General features: G+C 33.9%; 1 non-coding gene across 1 annotated transcript; it reads left to right on the top strand.

The window, feature by feature from the left end:
- The first annotated feature begins 14107 nt into the window (after positions 1-14107).
- TRNAP-UGG (transfer RNA proline (anticodon UGG)) lies at positions 14108-14179 on the top strand. Its single transcript has one exon. It is a non-coding gene; the product is annotated as a tRNA-Pro (tRNA).
- The last annotated feature ends 275 nt before the right edge of the window (positions 14180-14454 follow it).

Genomic DNA, 14454 nt, shown 5'->3' with positions numbered 1-14454 from the left:
TGTTTTGCTCTCCAGCTCATCATAGTTATGAGATCACAACAAATGAGCTTTGATGTTTCTCTTTATAATTATTTTTTTTTTTTTTAAATTCTCTTTTATTAAAGGAAACGGAGTAAGTACAGTGGAAATCTCAGACAATTCGTGCAATCAATATACATACAGATAGTGTCACATATACAAATATTCGTGTCTGTTTTTAGAGGATAATGTCCATGTAGTACCGTGAGTCCACTGAACTGGAAAGTGCAGTTCCGATGAGTTCTCTTGGCTTTACACTCCGTACCTTTGGGAATTTTCATATTTTAAACAATGAAACAATAAAATACAATTTACAACTTATAACTTAACCCAAGTCTATCACAAGTACAGTTAACTATCTGGTGCCTCTGTTTTCCAATCCTCAACCAAATCAGAAAACGTGTGGGAGTAGGGGGGAAACAAAGGGGGGAGGGGGAGAGAAGAGCAAGCAGAGCATGAGAGAAAAAAGGGGAGAGAGGGAGGGGGAGGAAAAGAAAAAAAAAAAAAAAAAAAAAAAAAAAAGGAATTTACTCATATCAGAATAACATGACCTCTAAGGAGGCATTGTTGTGCTCTCTATCCGGCAGGTTCTGTCTTTCCCCTCTGATATTCATTTGTAAGACTGCCTCTAGGGGCTCCATGTACTAAGCAGTCAGCGAGCTACCCGCAACAAATCTCGCGCCCAAACTCGCAAACTGATATGTACAAAGCCGTCAATTATGTAAAAACTCGCATCTTTAAAATTGCGAGCGTACTTATCCGCCATACCTCGCTACCTCTCCATTTTTTACTGTAATTAGACACATTTGACCACCAACTCGCCAAAAACGAATGTACTAAAAAATCTATTTGTCCGCTCGCGTCAATTTCCGCTCCCACCTCGTTATTTTTGCCTCGCCACCTTTTAGGTGGCGGGCAAGGTACAAAACAATAGGAAAGTCACTCTAGACGCCAGTCTAGACATATATAAAAGGCAGTAATATCAGCATTGTACTTACATTGTTCATTTCAGCAGCTATGGAGAGAATTCTGTTTTTGTTTATTCTCCGTTTGATGCGAATCCGGGCTAGAAGACAGAATACTGGAAATGTAGCTAATCGATTGGTTAGAAGAAGGAGAGTTCGAGTCCCCCGTGTATTCCTTCCACGGGTTGGTTTGCACGGCCTTTCTGACCGAGAGATCATACAAAGATTCCGGCTTGATCGTGAATCGATATTACACCTGTATCGAGAGATTGAAGATCATTTGGAGCCGATGACTGCTCGTTCACAAGCTATTCCGGGACTTCTCAAACTATTAGCGGCATTGCATTTTTTTGCAACAGGCTCCTTTCAGGCAGTTTCTAGCGTCATTATTGGAATGAGTCAATCTGCTTTTTCACGCCACTTATCCAAAGTAATAGGGGCTATGATGGTTATTTTTCATCGATATGTTTGTTTGCCATCTACCCCTGAAGAATGGCAATCTATCAAGTCAAATTTCTATAGGATGGCTGGGATGCCCAATGTCCTAGGTGCCATAGACTGTACCCATGTTGCTGTAAGACCACTTCAAGCTCGTGAGGAGATCTATAGGAATCGAAAGCATTTCCATTCCTTGAATGTCCAGATGGTCTGTGACCCCCACATGAGGATTATCAGTGTCCGTTCTAACTTTCCTGGATCCTGTCATGATTCTTACATTTTAAGGCAGACTGGGTTATACCGGAAGTTCGAGGAGGGAAATATGCCTGACGGATGGCTTCTAGGTAAGCATAACTGGCGTCTAATATGTCTCTCATTTCAATGTACCAAAATTGCGCCCAATTTGTCGACTGTAATCTGTATAGTTTAATTGTATTGTATAGTTCTGAATCTTTATAATTATTCTTATATTAATATTTATATTTATTATATCTTCTATTAGGAGATGGAGGGTACTCATGTACAGAATGGCTGTTGACTCCCTATAACAACCCACAGACCAGAAGTCAAGTACGTTTCAATGAAGCTCACCGATCTACCAGGGGGATTATTGAGAGGACTTTCGGTCTTTTGAAAATGCGGTTTCGATGTCTTGATCGTTCTGGTGGTGCTATGCAGTATGCACCAGAGAAAGTTGCCAAAATTATATTGGTTTGCTGCATACTGCACAATATTGCAATTAAAAGAGGCTGTCCATTAGAAGATGAAGATCCAATAGATACTGATGATTTACCAGAAGAAATATGTGTCGAACAAGCTAATAGGCGTGGAAATGCAACAAGGGACATGGTTTCAGAACAATATTTTGTGTTTGAGGATTAAAGTTTCAGTTGATCAATAAAAAACTTTCTTTATTAACTTGTCTCCATTTTTTTTTAAGAGTTAAGGTTATTAAAAATCACTCATGATAAACAGTTAAATACATAACAGTTGTTGATCTTCAATTATCAAAGGTTTCAAATAAATAAAGTTTATGATCAAAGTTATTACAGACAATATATTATAGGTAATACATTGTCTTTGTGACATCACACTAGTGTCTACAGCTGCTCTCACTCTTTTACATATGTGATTATTGTAATGTAATCCCTCCATAGCTGATGCTAATTCATTGTATTGTGTCATTGAATTGTAGCTGTAACAAGCGACAGTATATTCAACAGTGCTTTATGTTATCAGATTGGATTTTTGAGTTAAAAAAGACTTGCTAATTTTATTTGTTTTATTCTAACCTCTATTTTTAACAGCTACTAGGTTTTCCCATATTCAAATAAATACCTTAAGGGCTTACTCTTAGCACTTATTTTCTTAACCTTTATAATATATTTTTGCATTCAAGATTTGTTAAAAGAATAGTGGCATATAGAAAATAATGGCAAAATAAATTATTTTATTACAAAATTATAATCTTTAAACATTATATATTAACAATTGTAAACCAAAGTAACTTGTTATACATATAAACACATCTGAAAAAAAAGGAAATGTTTAGAAACCAAATAACAATTGTAAACCAAAATAAATTCTAATACATATAAACACATATGAAACAAAGAAAATGTTTAGAAACAAAATAACAATTGTAAACCAAACAACATTTTAATACATATAAACACATCTTAAAAAAATTAAATGTTTAGAAACAAAATAAAAATTGTAAACCAAATTAAATTTTAATACATAAAAACCCATCTGAAACAAATAAAAAAATGTTTAGAAACAATAACTATTGTAAACCAAAGTATAAATGTTAATACATACACATCTGAAACAAATAAAATGTTTAGAAACAAAATAACAATTGTAAAACAAAGTAAATTTTAATACATATCAACACATTTGAAACAAAGAAAATGTATATGAAACAAATATCATTTGTAATAACTATAAACATCGATATTTACAAACCTTCATAAAATACATTACTCTACATATACATTATATTTGTCTCTATTTTTCGGGGATACATATCTGGATCAATGCGCTAATGATTGACATAACGATTAATCACGTCATCGTCAAACATGTCGCGTCCTGAACCTTTTGGTGCTGGAGAATTGGTGATATTAGTTTATGCCATGGATAAATATTTCCCTAAACGGATTGGTGGTGTGAGGGGAGTGAGACAGGAATGCCGAGACAAAATTATATACGAGATGCTGAGAAGAATGCATCGTATTTCAAAAATTAAAAGAACAAGACGACAGTGTCTTAGAAAATATAGTGATTTGAAGAGAAGAGAACCGAAGTACTATAAATCGATTCGAAGATTGATAAGGACATGTAAGTTTCAAAATTATATATGAAATAATTTTTAATAATATAAAAAAAGGGTTTATTTTTGAACTGCGTCATCATTGACGAATCCAGGAAAATAATATTTCCTGACTGTTACTTTGACTATATTAGTATATACAATTGCAAAAAGTTACAAACGTTAGCATGCAGAACTGAGTTAGTAGATTAAAATTTAACTATATAACTATATACACTTAAAAGGTTAGAAAACTTAGCATACAAAAATGAGTTAGTAGAGTAAAATATAACTATATTAGTATATAACATTGAAACATGCAGAACTGAGTTAGTAGAATAAAATATAAATATATTACTATATAACATTGAAACATGTTAGAAAAGTAAGCATGCAGCATAATTATTTCAATTTTTTTTATTAAATTTTTTTCTTATATATATGTTTATAGATATGAGAAGTAGGAGAATGAAGTGTGCACACCCACCACGCTACTTAAGGTCAATGTTGGTGCAAACACCCAGAAGTGAAGCTCTTTCTCCACCTTTGCCAATAACACTATTGGATATTGAATTATCTCCAAATCCATATGCAATTTGTCATAAAGAGACACAGACAGGTAATGACTTATTATTTAAATTTTAAATCATATATTTTAGGTTTTGGCTAAAAAAGTTTTAGCATGCAATATTAATCAAGTTGCTAATTTACTTCTATTATCATTTTTTTCCTCATTTACTTTCTATTTTTATTTGAAAAAGAGGGCATCTAAGCTAAGGAGCCAGCCAATTTTTGGTTGAGCACCATGGACAGCACTCTTTGATTGGTTCTGTCCAATTATCAAGTACAACACAGTTGGTTCACCAAAAATGGGCTGGCATCTAAACTTAGATTCTTGCTTTTCAAATAAAGATACAAAAAGAATGAAGTAAAATATAAAGTTTATTTAAATTGCATGCACTATCTGAATCCTGAAACTTAGAAATTGGTTTCTATGTCACTTGTAATGATTATTATTATTATTGTTTTAAATAATATATACAAGGTTTTTGATTTAATAGTTTTCTATCTTTGTAATTTCGTTCATAGATATTACCATGGAAGAAATGGAAACTAGTATGGAAATGGAAGAATTTCAAAATCCAGATAGTGTGACAATATTTGAAGCATTAACTTCAGATGATACTCAACCAAGGATAGAAGTTTTACCAACAATGATGGTAGATAAAGGTATGTTTCATACTCAGTAATCTTAAATCTAAGAAAATACAAGTTTTAACTAATACATATATTGTATATTTCAAATAGGAGTTGGCTCAGATGAAAGCTTTAAAGGAGTGGACATAAGTGTAGAAGCTAATATAGTAGATAACGTAGATAACAGCACATCAGGAGGTAATATTTGTGATGAAAAACCCTATCATACATTGAATATGTATATGACAATTGAATTAAATTTTGCTTTTCATTTATTTTTCTACAGATTTATCTTCAACATCAACTATTGAGACTGCAGACAAAAGTACTCAGAGTTGTCTAGAAGATCATGTCAAACAAAAAATTTCTAAAATTAGGGCAACTTTGGCAATGTTAATGGAGCAAGTAGATTTTTTATACCGTAAATATGTAATTTGATTTCATTTTTTGTTTTGTCATGATTAATAACTGAGAAAAAGTTTTGTGTTGAAGAATCAAAAGTGAGTTTGAATTTATGTAAATAAACTTTTTTTTTGGCCATAAAAAAATTTGTCTTTATTAAATAATAACATTTTAAACTTAAAGGGACACTGTATCCAAATTTTATCTTTTGTGATTCAGATAGAGCATGCAATTTTAAGCAACTTTCAAATGTACTCCTATGATCAAATTTGCATGCTCTATCTGAATCACAAAAGAAAAAATTTGAGTACAGTGTCCCTTAAAAATACACAAACAATAACTTTGTACACAATATACAGAGTAAAAAAATTAACAGTGACTAACATTTTAAACTTAAAGGGACACTGTATCCAAATTTTATCTTTTGTGATTCAGATAGAGCATGCAATTTTAAGCAACTTTCAAATGTACTCCTATGATCAAATTTGCATGCTCTATCTGAATCACAAAAGAAAAAATTTGAGTACAGTGTCCCTTAAAAATACACAAACAATAACTTTGTACACAATATACAGAGTAAAAAAATTAACAGTGACTAACATTTTAAACTTAAAGGGACACTGTATCCAAATTTTATCTTTTGTGATTCAGATAGAGCATGCAATTTTAAGCAACTTTCAAATGTACTCCTATGATCAAATTTGCATGCTCTATCTGAATCACAAAAGAAAAAATTTGAGTACAGTGTCCCTTAAAAATACACAAACAATAACTTTGTACACAATATACAGAGTAAAAAAATTAACAGTGACTAACATTTTAAACTTAAAGGGACACTGTATCCAAATTTTATCTTTTGTGATTCAGATAGAGCATGCAATTTTAAGCAACTTTCAAATGTACTCCTATGATCAAATTTGCATGCTCTATCTGAATCACAAAAGAAAAAATTTGAGTACAGTGTCCCTTAAAAATACACAAACAATAACTTTGTACACAATATACAGAGTAAAAAAATTAACAGTGACTAGATAATAAAAAATGTTCACTCCAGACGTTGCCTCTTTGGGTCTGTTGTCGCCTCCCTTTCACTGACAATAGCCAACAGAGATTGTAATGTCCTTTCGCTGATGCTCAAAGCTCTGTTAATTTGATGGTTTTTCTCTTCATCCATCTGCCTCTGCCACTGGAACATCTCTCTTTGCAGCTGTAATTTCTGCATCTCTATCTCATTCCTTTGCCTTTCGATTTCCACATTTTTTTCTGACAGAGCAGCCCAGCGTTCAATATTAGTGTTAATAATATTCAGCATTTCTCTGTGGTCCTCTCTGTATTGCCTTGCCAGTGTCAACATTTCCCTCAATGCAACATCGCCAAATTGTCCTTCTGCCGGTGTATTGTCAATATTTACACCACCTGTTTGCAGTTCAATTGGTGGTGCCTGTGTTTCAACAGGTTCCTCAATGTTTTCTGGTGTGTGAATTTCATCCGGTTGCGCATCTCCCAAATCTTCAAGAATATCCGGAGTCTCACTTCCATCATGCCCTCCTGGTGGTTCATCTTGAATGGGATTTTCCACTATCGGCATGAGATTGATAGTGATCTCCCTTGATGAGTTTTCTTCTTCTAGATCAAGACATAACAAATTGTTAGTAAATAAAAATAAAATGTTATAAAAACACTTGCAGAAATAGAATAGAAGGAGAGAGCAGATACAACCGTCATACACCAATTTAAGTTATATTATATATATATATACATATGTGATACATACCATCAAATAATGGAGATGAATGTCCAGTCAATCTCTGGAAAAGACGTCCCAAATCACCTATAAAAAAATAAATAACATAAAAATAAATAAATAAAATGCTTTTTTGTCAATGTAACGATATATTCGAAATTATTAATGGAAATGTATTTTGCAATTAACTGGACACTGAAGCAAAAATAATCTTTTTGAGAATAAGATATATTGCATGGAATTTCTATCAGCTTTCTTATGTAGTTCTATGATCAATTCTCAAAAAGAAAATAATGATAAATTTTAAAAAAAATTGAAAGTTGATTAAAATAGCATGCATGCTCTACAAGAATCCTCATTTAAAAAAATATGTACAAGATCTCGAAATAGAATATGTCAATAATGACATTTGACATTTAAAAAAAAAATTACAAAAAAAAAATTGAGAGATAAAAGAGATAAAACACACAACATTGAAATTATTCATTTGTAAAGTACTTACCAGTTGCTCTACCAACACCAGTTTGTGGAGTGCTGGTCCTTAGATCCGGAAGTGTGTCCGCCGAGGAAGTTGTGTGTGTAACATTAGATGATGAGCGTATAAATTGTCCATGTGTAAAACTGTCCGAAGGTCTTGAAACAGCTGCACCGGGTGGTCTCGAAACCGCAGAAGAAGAAGTAGAACAAGTGGGCACCTCGTTACTCCTCACAGGCTCTGCTGTTGTTGGCATTGCTTAAAAAAAAAAAAAATTAAAAAAAAAATTAGGTTTATTTTTATTTATATTTGAAACTGAAAGTTAAAACTGTTAATAATAATAATTACAGCAGTGAATGCAGGCTCAATCATTAAAGGGACATGCCAACCACCTTTTTTTATGATTTGGAAAGAGAATGCAGTTATAAACATCTTTATAATTTACTTATATTATCTAATTTGGTTTATTCTATAGATATTCTTTGTTGAAAAGCATTTGATTGATGCACAAAGAAGCCTCGTGTGATTGGCTCAACATGTGTATTTATTTTTCTTCAACTAAGAATATCTAGAAAATTGAAGTAATATGTTGTTTAAATTTCAATTCTCTATCCGAATCATTATTAAAAGATTTTGGGTTTAGTGGCCCTTTAAAGGGACATGAAAAAAAATAATTACCTTTACAAATTGCATAAGAAAATGCATTTTTAAAAATATTTAAATGTATTATGTTTTTGCATTCATTGGATTTTTATACTTTGAGGAAAAGCAAATCTATACAGGCACAGTAAATGATCATTGGTTGATGCACATAGATGGTTCATGTGACTGCGTCAACTATGTGCATAGCTATATCTGAAAAATGTATGTTTATAAAGCGGAGAACAATTTTGAAAGATGCTAACAATAATATTCTATAGTGAAATAACGCAACATGGAAGTCAATAGATCAGAAATTTAAGAAGGCATGTGATCTGGGGTTAGTCTCATGATTAATGTCGGACATACAATATTATTTTAATAGTTTCAAATTACATTATTTCTATTGTCATTATCTCTTTAAGGTTTCTATGCAATACTGGTTTGAAAATAAACACATGGGTGTTATCTTTAGGGATCACTATAGTAATAATCAACAAATCTTTAGTTCCGTTAGACCATTAAAAAAAAGGCAGTATAACAATACTATTATTGTACAATCCCTTATACATATATGAGACATAAATGATTACAGTATTTGGGGCCTAAATGGCTTGTACAATCCCTTATACATATATGCGAGATAAATTATTACAGTATTTCGGGCCTAAATGGCTTGTACAATCCCTTATACATATATGCGAGATAAATTATTACAGTATTTGGGGCCTAAATGGCTTGTACAATCCCTTATACATATATGCGACATAAATGATTACAGTATTTGGGGCCTAGATGGCATATAGGATACTGAAGCGTAAGAAGTCATATAATGTTATTTTAAAGAAATATATATTGGAGACAATAACCTATCATAACTTTAAAAAGAACATTTACGTCAACTATGTTGTACATTTACCTCTTAAATCACTGTCACAATCATCCGTTATGCCAGTGATGATCTCCGGTCCCAGACGCTGAACAAGCTTCTGCTCATAGTCATTGAGGTCTGCCACATATGCTGGTCCACCTCCGGTAGCACGTGCCGAATTTTTCTCTCTGGCCAATTTAGCTTTGGCGAAGCGTTTAATGTCGTTGTAACGCTTCTTCAGCTGATCGACATCCTTTTTTCCTGGACCCTGGGCACTAACAGCGTCGCTGATCCTTTGCCAGATCTGCTTCCTTCTAGAAAAATTTGTCTGTTTGACACGACATCCAAACAAATAATCATAAGAGTCAATAATCATATCAATCAAAACGACGTTTTGCTGATGAGAAAAGTGAGGATTCTTGGATTTTGAAGCGGTTTCAGATCCAGATGAAGCCATATCGAAATAGTAAATAAAGATCTCAAAAACGAGCGCTCTGTAATTACTCTCCAAAAATTTTGGAACAATAATAAAGTTGTTTAGAAAACTTGTCCATTTATAGGAGCAAAATTCTATTCCCGCTTCTACTATGACGTTCATGACACCTTACATGTCACGTGTTAACAATTGGCCAGACAATTGAACTGAAAGTTAAGTACATCAGCTTATTCGCGGCGAGCGAGGCGTCAAATTTATCAATATTCCGCCACTGCTCGCGGCGGGCTAGAGGTGTCTATTTGTTGTGGGATTATTAGTACATAGCTACAGCGGACACCATTTCGCCCGCGGCGAGTAACGGCGAGTTTAGCCGCGACTAAAATGACGGATGAATTGACGGCTTAGTACATGGAGCCCTAGGTGAGCAAAAGGTTTCATTATTTGCGTCTGTATGGAAGGATCTAACTTGTCTATGTATAAGCTCCATTTGCGAAGGAAGGGGCGAAGCCTATTTACTGTGTCGAGTTTGACATCATGCTGTTCCACAAAGAGCTGTTTAAGCACCATGTGGTTCTCTTTATAATTATTATGCTAATTTTCATGTATGTACAAATTCCATGTGTTCATGTTTGTTTATATATAGTTCTGCGCAACAGATAGCTGCTATGTTGTTTACTGTTCTAGCCATCTCACATATAATATTTTCTATACCTACATAATATGTTAATCTGAGTCTATAATTTAGATATAGTTTTATATCCCATGGTAATATTCTTTATATACAATCTGTCCTAATTGTTGTGTCCCTATTGTTTTGAGTGCTTATACCAGTCTATTTATTAAAACTGTCTACTCAGGTCCCATAATATCAATATATAGATAGGACATTTCTTATCAGATTTAGGGACTAGGTAGGAATCAACACTCCAAGGTTGTTCCTAGAATACCTAAATATAGGCCCTACTACCCAAGGAAGACTCTGGAAAGAAGCGCTGTCACTGCATGACATCTCAGGGGTTGTTATTTTACATAGGTCACTGGAACCTTTTCATTAACCCTCAAGACCCATAGCACTCCCTTCTCTAGATATGGCTATATATACCCTGGCAAATTTTGACGGCTTACAGTGTCCTTACTACAACTGACTTAAATTTACCCTAACTACTGATATATATCTAACCCTTATTTTAGCTCACTATAGGTTTGCACTTTTGAGGGTTATATAGCTTTCTAAATGCAGATTCTCCTCTTTAAGAGGCTATGTATGTACATGACCAAACTCTACCTATACTGACTTACCACTATAATAGCATCTTATATTTTCAGAATAATGGTGTTCTTGATTCTATTACCACTGTAAGATTGCTGAGCTGCTGATGAAGTCTACATTATTTATTATACTTAGCATATCTATCTTCCTATACTTCGTATTGCGGTATATATGTGTGTAAAGTAGGAGGCACTTACTTACCTTAAGTATTAACACGCTACCCAACCCATGGCACCTATACACCAGGCACTATATATGTCTTGGCAAAATCTGCCTATTTAAAGTATTGATACTACTGCAGATCTATACGTAGGGGTTTATGCTTTCACCTTCACATACTTCATTTAATGTATATAGCTCAAGACATATGTAGATGTTGTTCATTATCTAAAAGTATACTTGCGCTCATAGTAGGGGCACTACCAACAACTTCTTATGTACCCCGATTTCATAAAGGTCTTACACAATAATGCCCTACTAGGGGAAAACCCCAGCTTTTGTTACTCACCTATATGATACGCGATATCTGTATATTTATCCTTCGTACCATTTCGCTATGAACACTTATGTTCCTATTGGAGATTTTCTCTATTGTATTATATTATATTGCATCATATCTATGCATGTCCCCCTAGCAGTCCCCCTAGCACTCTACGACTATTAACCCATGTGTATGTGATAGTTAGTATTGCACTCAGGTTATAGCCACATGCAGTTTAGGCTACATGCATAGTATGCTTTTGGTTAAATTTAATCACTGTTATATCTTACATGTCAGTTTCGCTCTATATCCCATCCCACATGTTATATAACGATAAATAAGTGACCATGTTCATTAACATTTCTATGGTCTCTCGCCCCCCCACAGTAGTTGACCATAGCTATTTATATTGCTATTGTTTCTATTTCCATCAAATAATATAAGTATGCTATAATATTGTTATACAGACATATTACCTGTATAAGCGGTGCTTACCCGCTGACAATTTCCTAATTCCCCCCTTGCTTTTTATGGAGCTCTTGACATTATGACCCTGACTTTAACAATATGAAGCGTTCAAGTACAAATTAGTTCAGTATAAAATGGGTCTATATGGTAGCTACAGTGCTCTCTCAGAGTGCCTTTTTAACATTATGGCCTGGAATAATAGCTACCCATATTATTATATAAAAACATAAAATGAGGTTTTCAGATGTATCTTGGCATTCATTATATATATTTTATTTCTTTATTTTTTGCCTGTTATATTGTTATTATGACAATCATTGCTATGTTTTGAAACATGTATATGCCATAGTTTTATTTTTGTTGTCAATATGAAAAACCCTCAATAAAAAATTATTCAAAAAAAAAAAAAAGATGCAGTCTAGTCCAAAACAAACTTTCATTATTCAGATAGGGCATGTCATTTTAAACAATCTTCCAATGTTCCAAGTAAATTTTCCAATTTACTTTGATCACCAATTTTGCTTTGTTCTTTTGGTATTCTTAGTTGAAAGCTAAATCTAGGAGGTTCATATGCTAATTTCTAAGCGCTTGAAGGCCACCTCTTAGCTCAGGGCAATTTGACAGTTTTTCACCACTAGAGGGTGTTAGTTCATGTGTTTCATATAGATAACACTGTGCTCACGCACGTGGAGTTACTATGAGCCAGCACTGATTGGCTAAAATGCAAGTCTGTCAAAAGAACTGAAATAAGGGGGCAGTTTACAGAGGCTTAGATACAAGGTAATCCCAGAGTTAAAAAGTGTAATTATATTATTGTGTTGGTTATGCAAAACTAGGGAATTGGTAATAAAGGGATTACCTATCTTTTAAAACAATAAATATTCTGGTGTAGACTGTCCCTTTAACTTCAGGATTAAGGGTAAAAGAGCATTACACAACAGTTTTAGACCCTATATTTGAAGAATGATCTCTCTGCGGGCAGGGATTCCATGTTAAAACCTTTGCAGCCTTGCTTTTCTTCACTACCCTGAGACCTTTGAAACCTAGGTTTTCATGATAGTCTGTTTGGTAAAGATGTGGTATGCAATTATCTAAGTGTTCAAGACAGTTGATATTTTTTATATCATTCTGATAGCTATTTTTTCTGCGAGGAACTGTGCTCCCTGTTGACCCCAAATCATGCCAGTATGCAATCTGGCAACACTTGTACTGTCTTCACAGGACGGTTTGCATCAGATCATCAGATTAGCAGTGTTCAACTTGAGATATATCAATTGCAAACGCATTGGAATTCCAAAAACACAGTTTTGTGGTATCAACAAAAGACTGTGATGTAGATCTTTTCCCAGAACCTGTGATCTTCCTTTGCTCTAGATGCCTTGGTGATATCTTGGAGGATCGCACAGGAGTTGAGCTTTCTTCAGATTACTGTTCTGCCTCAAGTTCTAAAAGAAGATAAGCATAAAATGTTTCTTCTGACTCCAGCCTGGCCAAGATGGAGATGGTTTCAAGATGCAGTTCTTCTTGAACGGTAGGCTGACTTTTGTCTCCCCCATTTCAATTACCTTCTGCCCCAGGTTAGTTTTGTTTCCATGAGTTGAACATGCTTGCACTGACAGCCTGGATGCAGAGACTTTTTTCTTTCTGAAGAACAATTAGCTTTATGTGATCTTTCTCTCTGTTGTATGTCCTGAGCTGTATGGGAATGGAATGCTTTTTACCAGGTGTTGGCCAATGTTGGCTAATTATTTGAAAAGAAAGCTGCTTGCTACATTTTCTTATCTATTTTCTGAATTCTTTCAAGAGGACACTCTTTTTATTTTATCAACACTATGATGAGTTGACACAAAGGTGTGATATTACTAAAGAAAAGGCATTACACAAGGCACTGCTGAGATTCGAACTCAGGATCTCCTGTTTACTAGACAGGCGATTTAACCATCTAAGCCACAGCACCTAATGTATCATTGATGTTGCCATGTCGGAAAATCATTGCATTTAAAAATATGAAAATTTAATTTCAAAAAGGATATAAAATGTAAAACTTTGAAACATATCACTAATAGAACATGATATGAGTGCAAAGGTAAAATATCAGGTGCATTATTCCATATCCCTATAGCTGAGCAACAGCTACTACAAACTATCTGCTGACAATGCCCAGCATAGAGTACAACAGCGTCTGTTTCCACAAATTTAATTTGTTGGTCTGCATATAATTACAGAAAGCTGCTTTATATCTTTGGACTACAAGACTGCAAACCTAGTCCTTTTTAAGTAGTTAACTTCATGTGAAGGATATTAAACACAGGAAAGACTCATTTTTTATTTTCCTTTTTGATTATACTTTCCCAGACATATAAAACCATTTGTTTACCTATAATAATGTGGCTCGTTGGTCTAGGGGTATGATTCTCGCTTTGGGTGCGAGAGGTCCCGGGTTCAAATCCCGGACGAGCCCATGTTTTAAATACTCTTCACCATGTATAGAATATGTTCTTTCTAAGATACATTAGCAACGCTAGATCTACTGAAAGGATATCAAAGTACGAAAACATATAGTACTCAGAGGAAAGAAGACAAAACTGATGTGGCTATTAAAGCTTAGTAAAATTCTCTGGCCAATTAGAATATCATGTTTTCTGGAAAAGATACACTAACAGACACTTTTAAGATTTATTCTAAGCAACTTGTACCTACCGGACAGGCAATTTAACCAACAAAATCAAAGCAGCA

This window comes from Bombina bombina, unplaced genomic scaffold (genome assembly GCF_027579735.1).
Source record: "Bombina bombina isolate aBomBom1 unplaced genomic scaffold, aBomBom1.pri scaffold_1643, whole genome shotgun sequence".
Classification (NCBI taxonomy): Eukaryota; Metazoa; Chordata; class Amphibia; order Anura; family Bombinatoridae; genus Bombina; species Bombina bombina.
The sequence above is the reverse complement of the archived record's forward strand: the minus strand, read 5'-3'. Positions and strand labels throughout refer to the sequence as shown.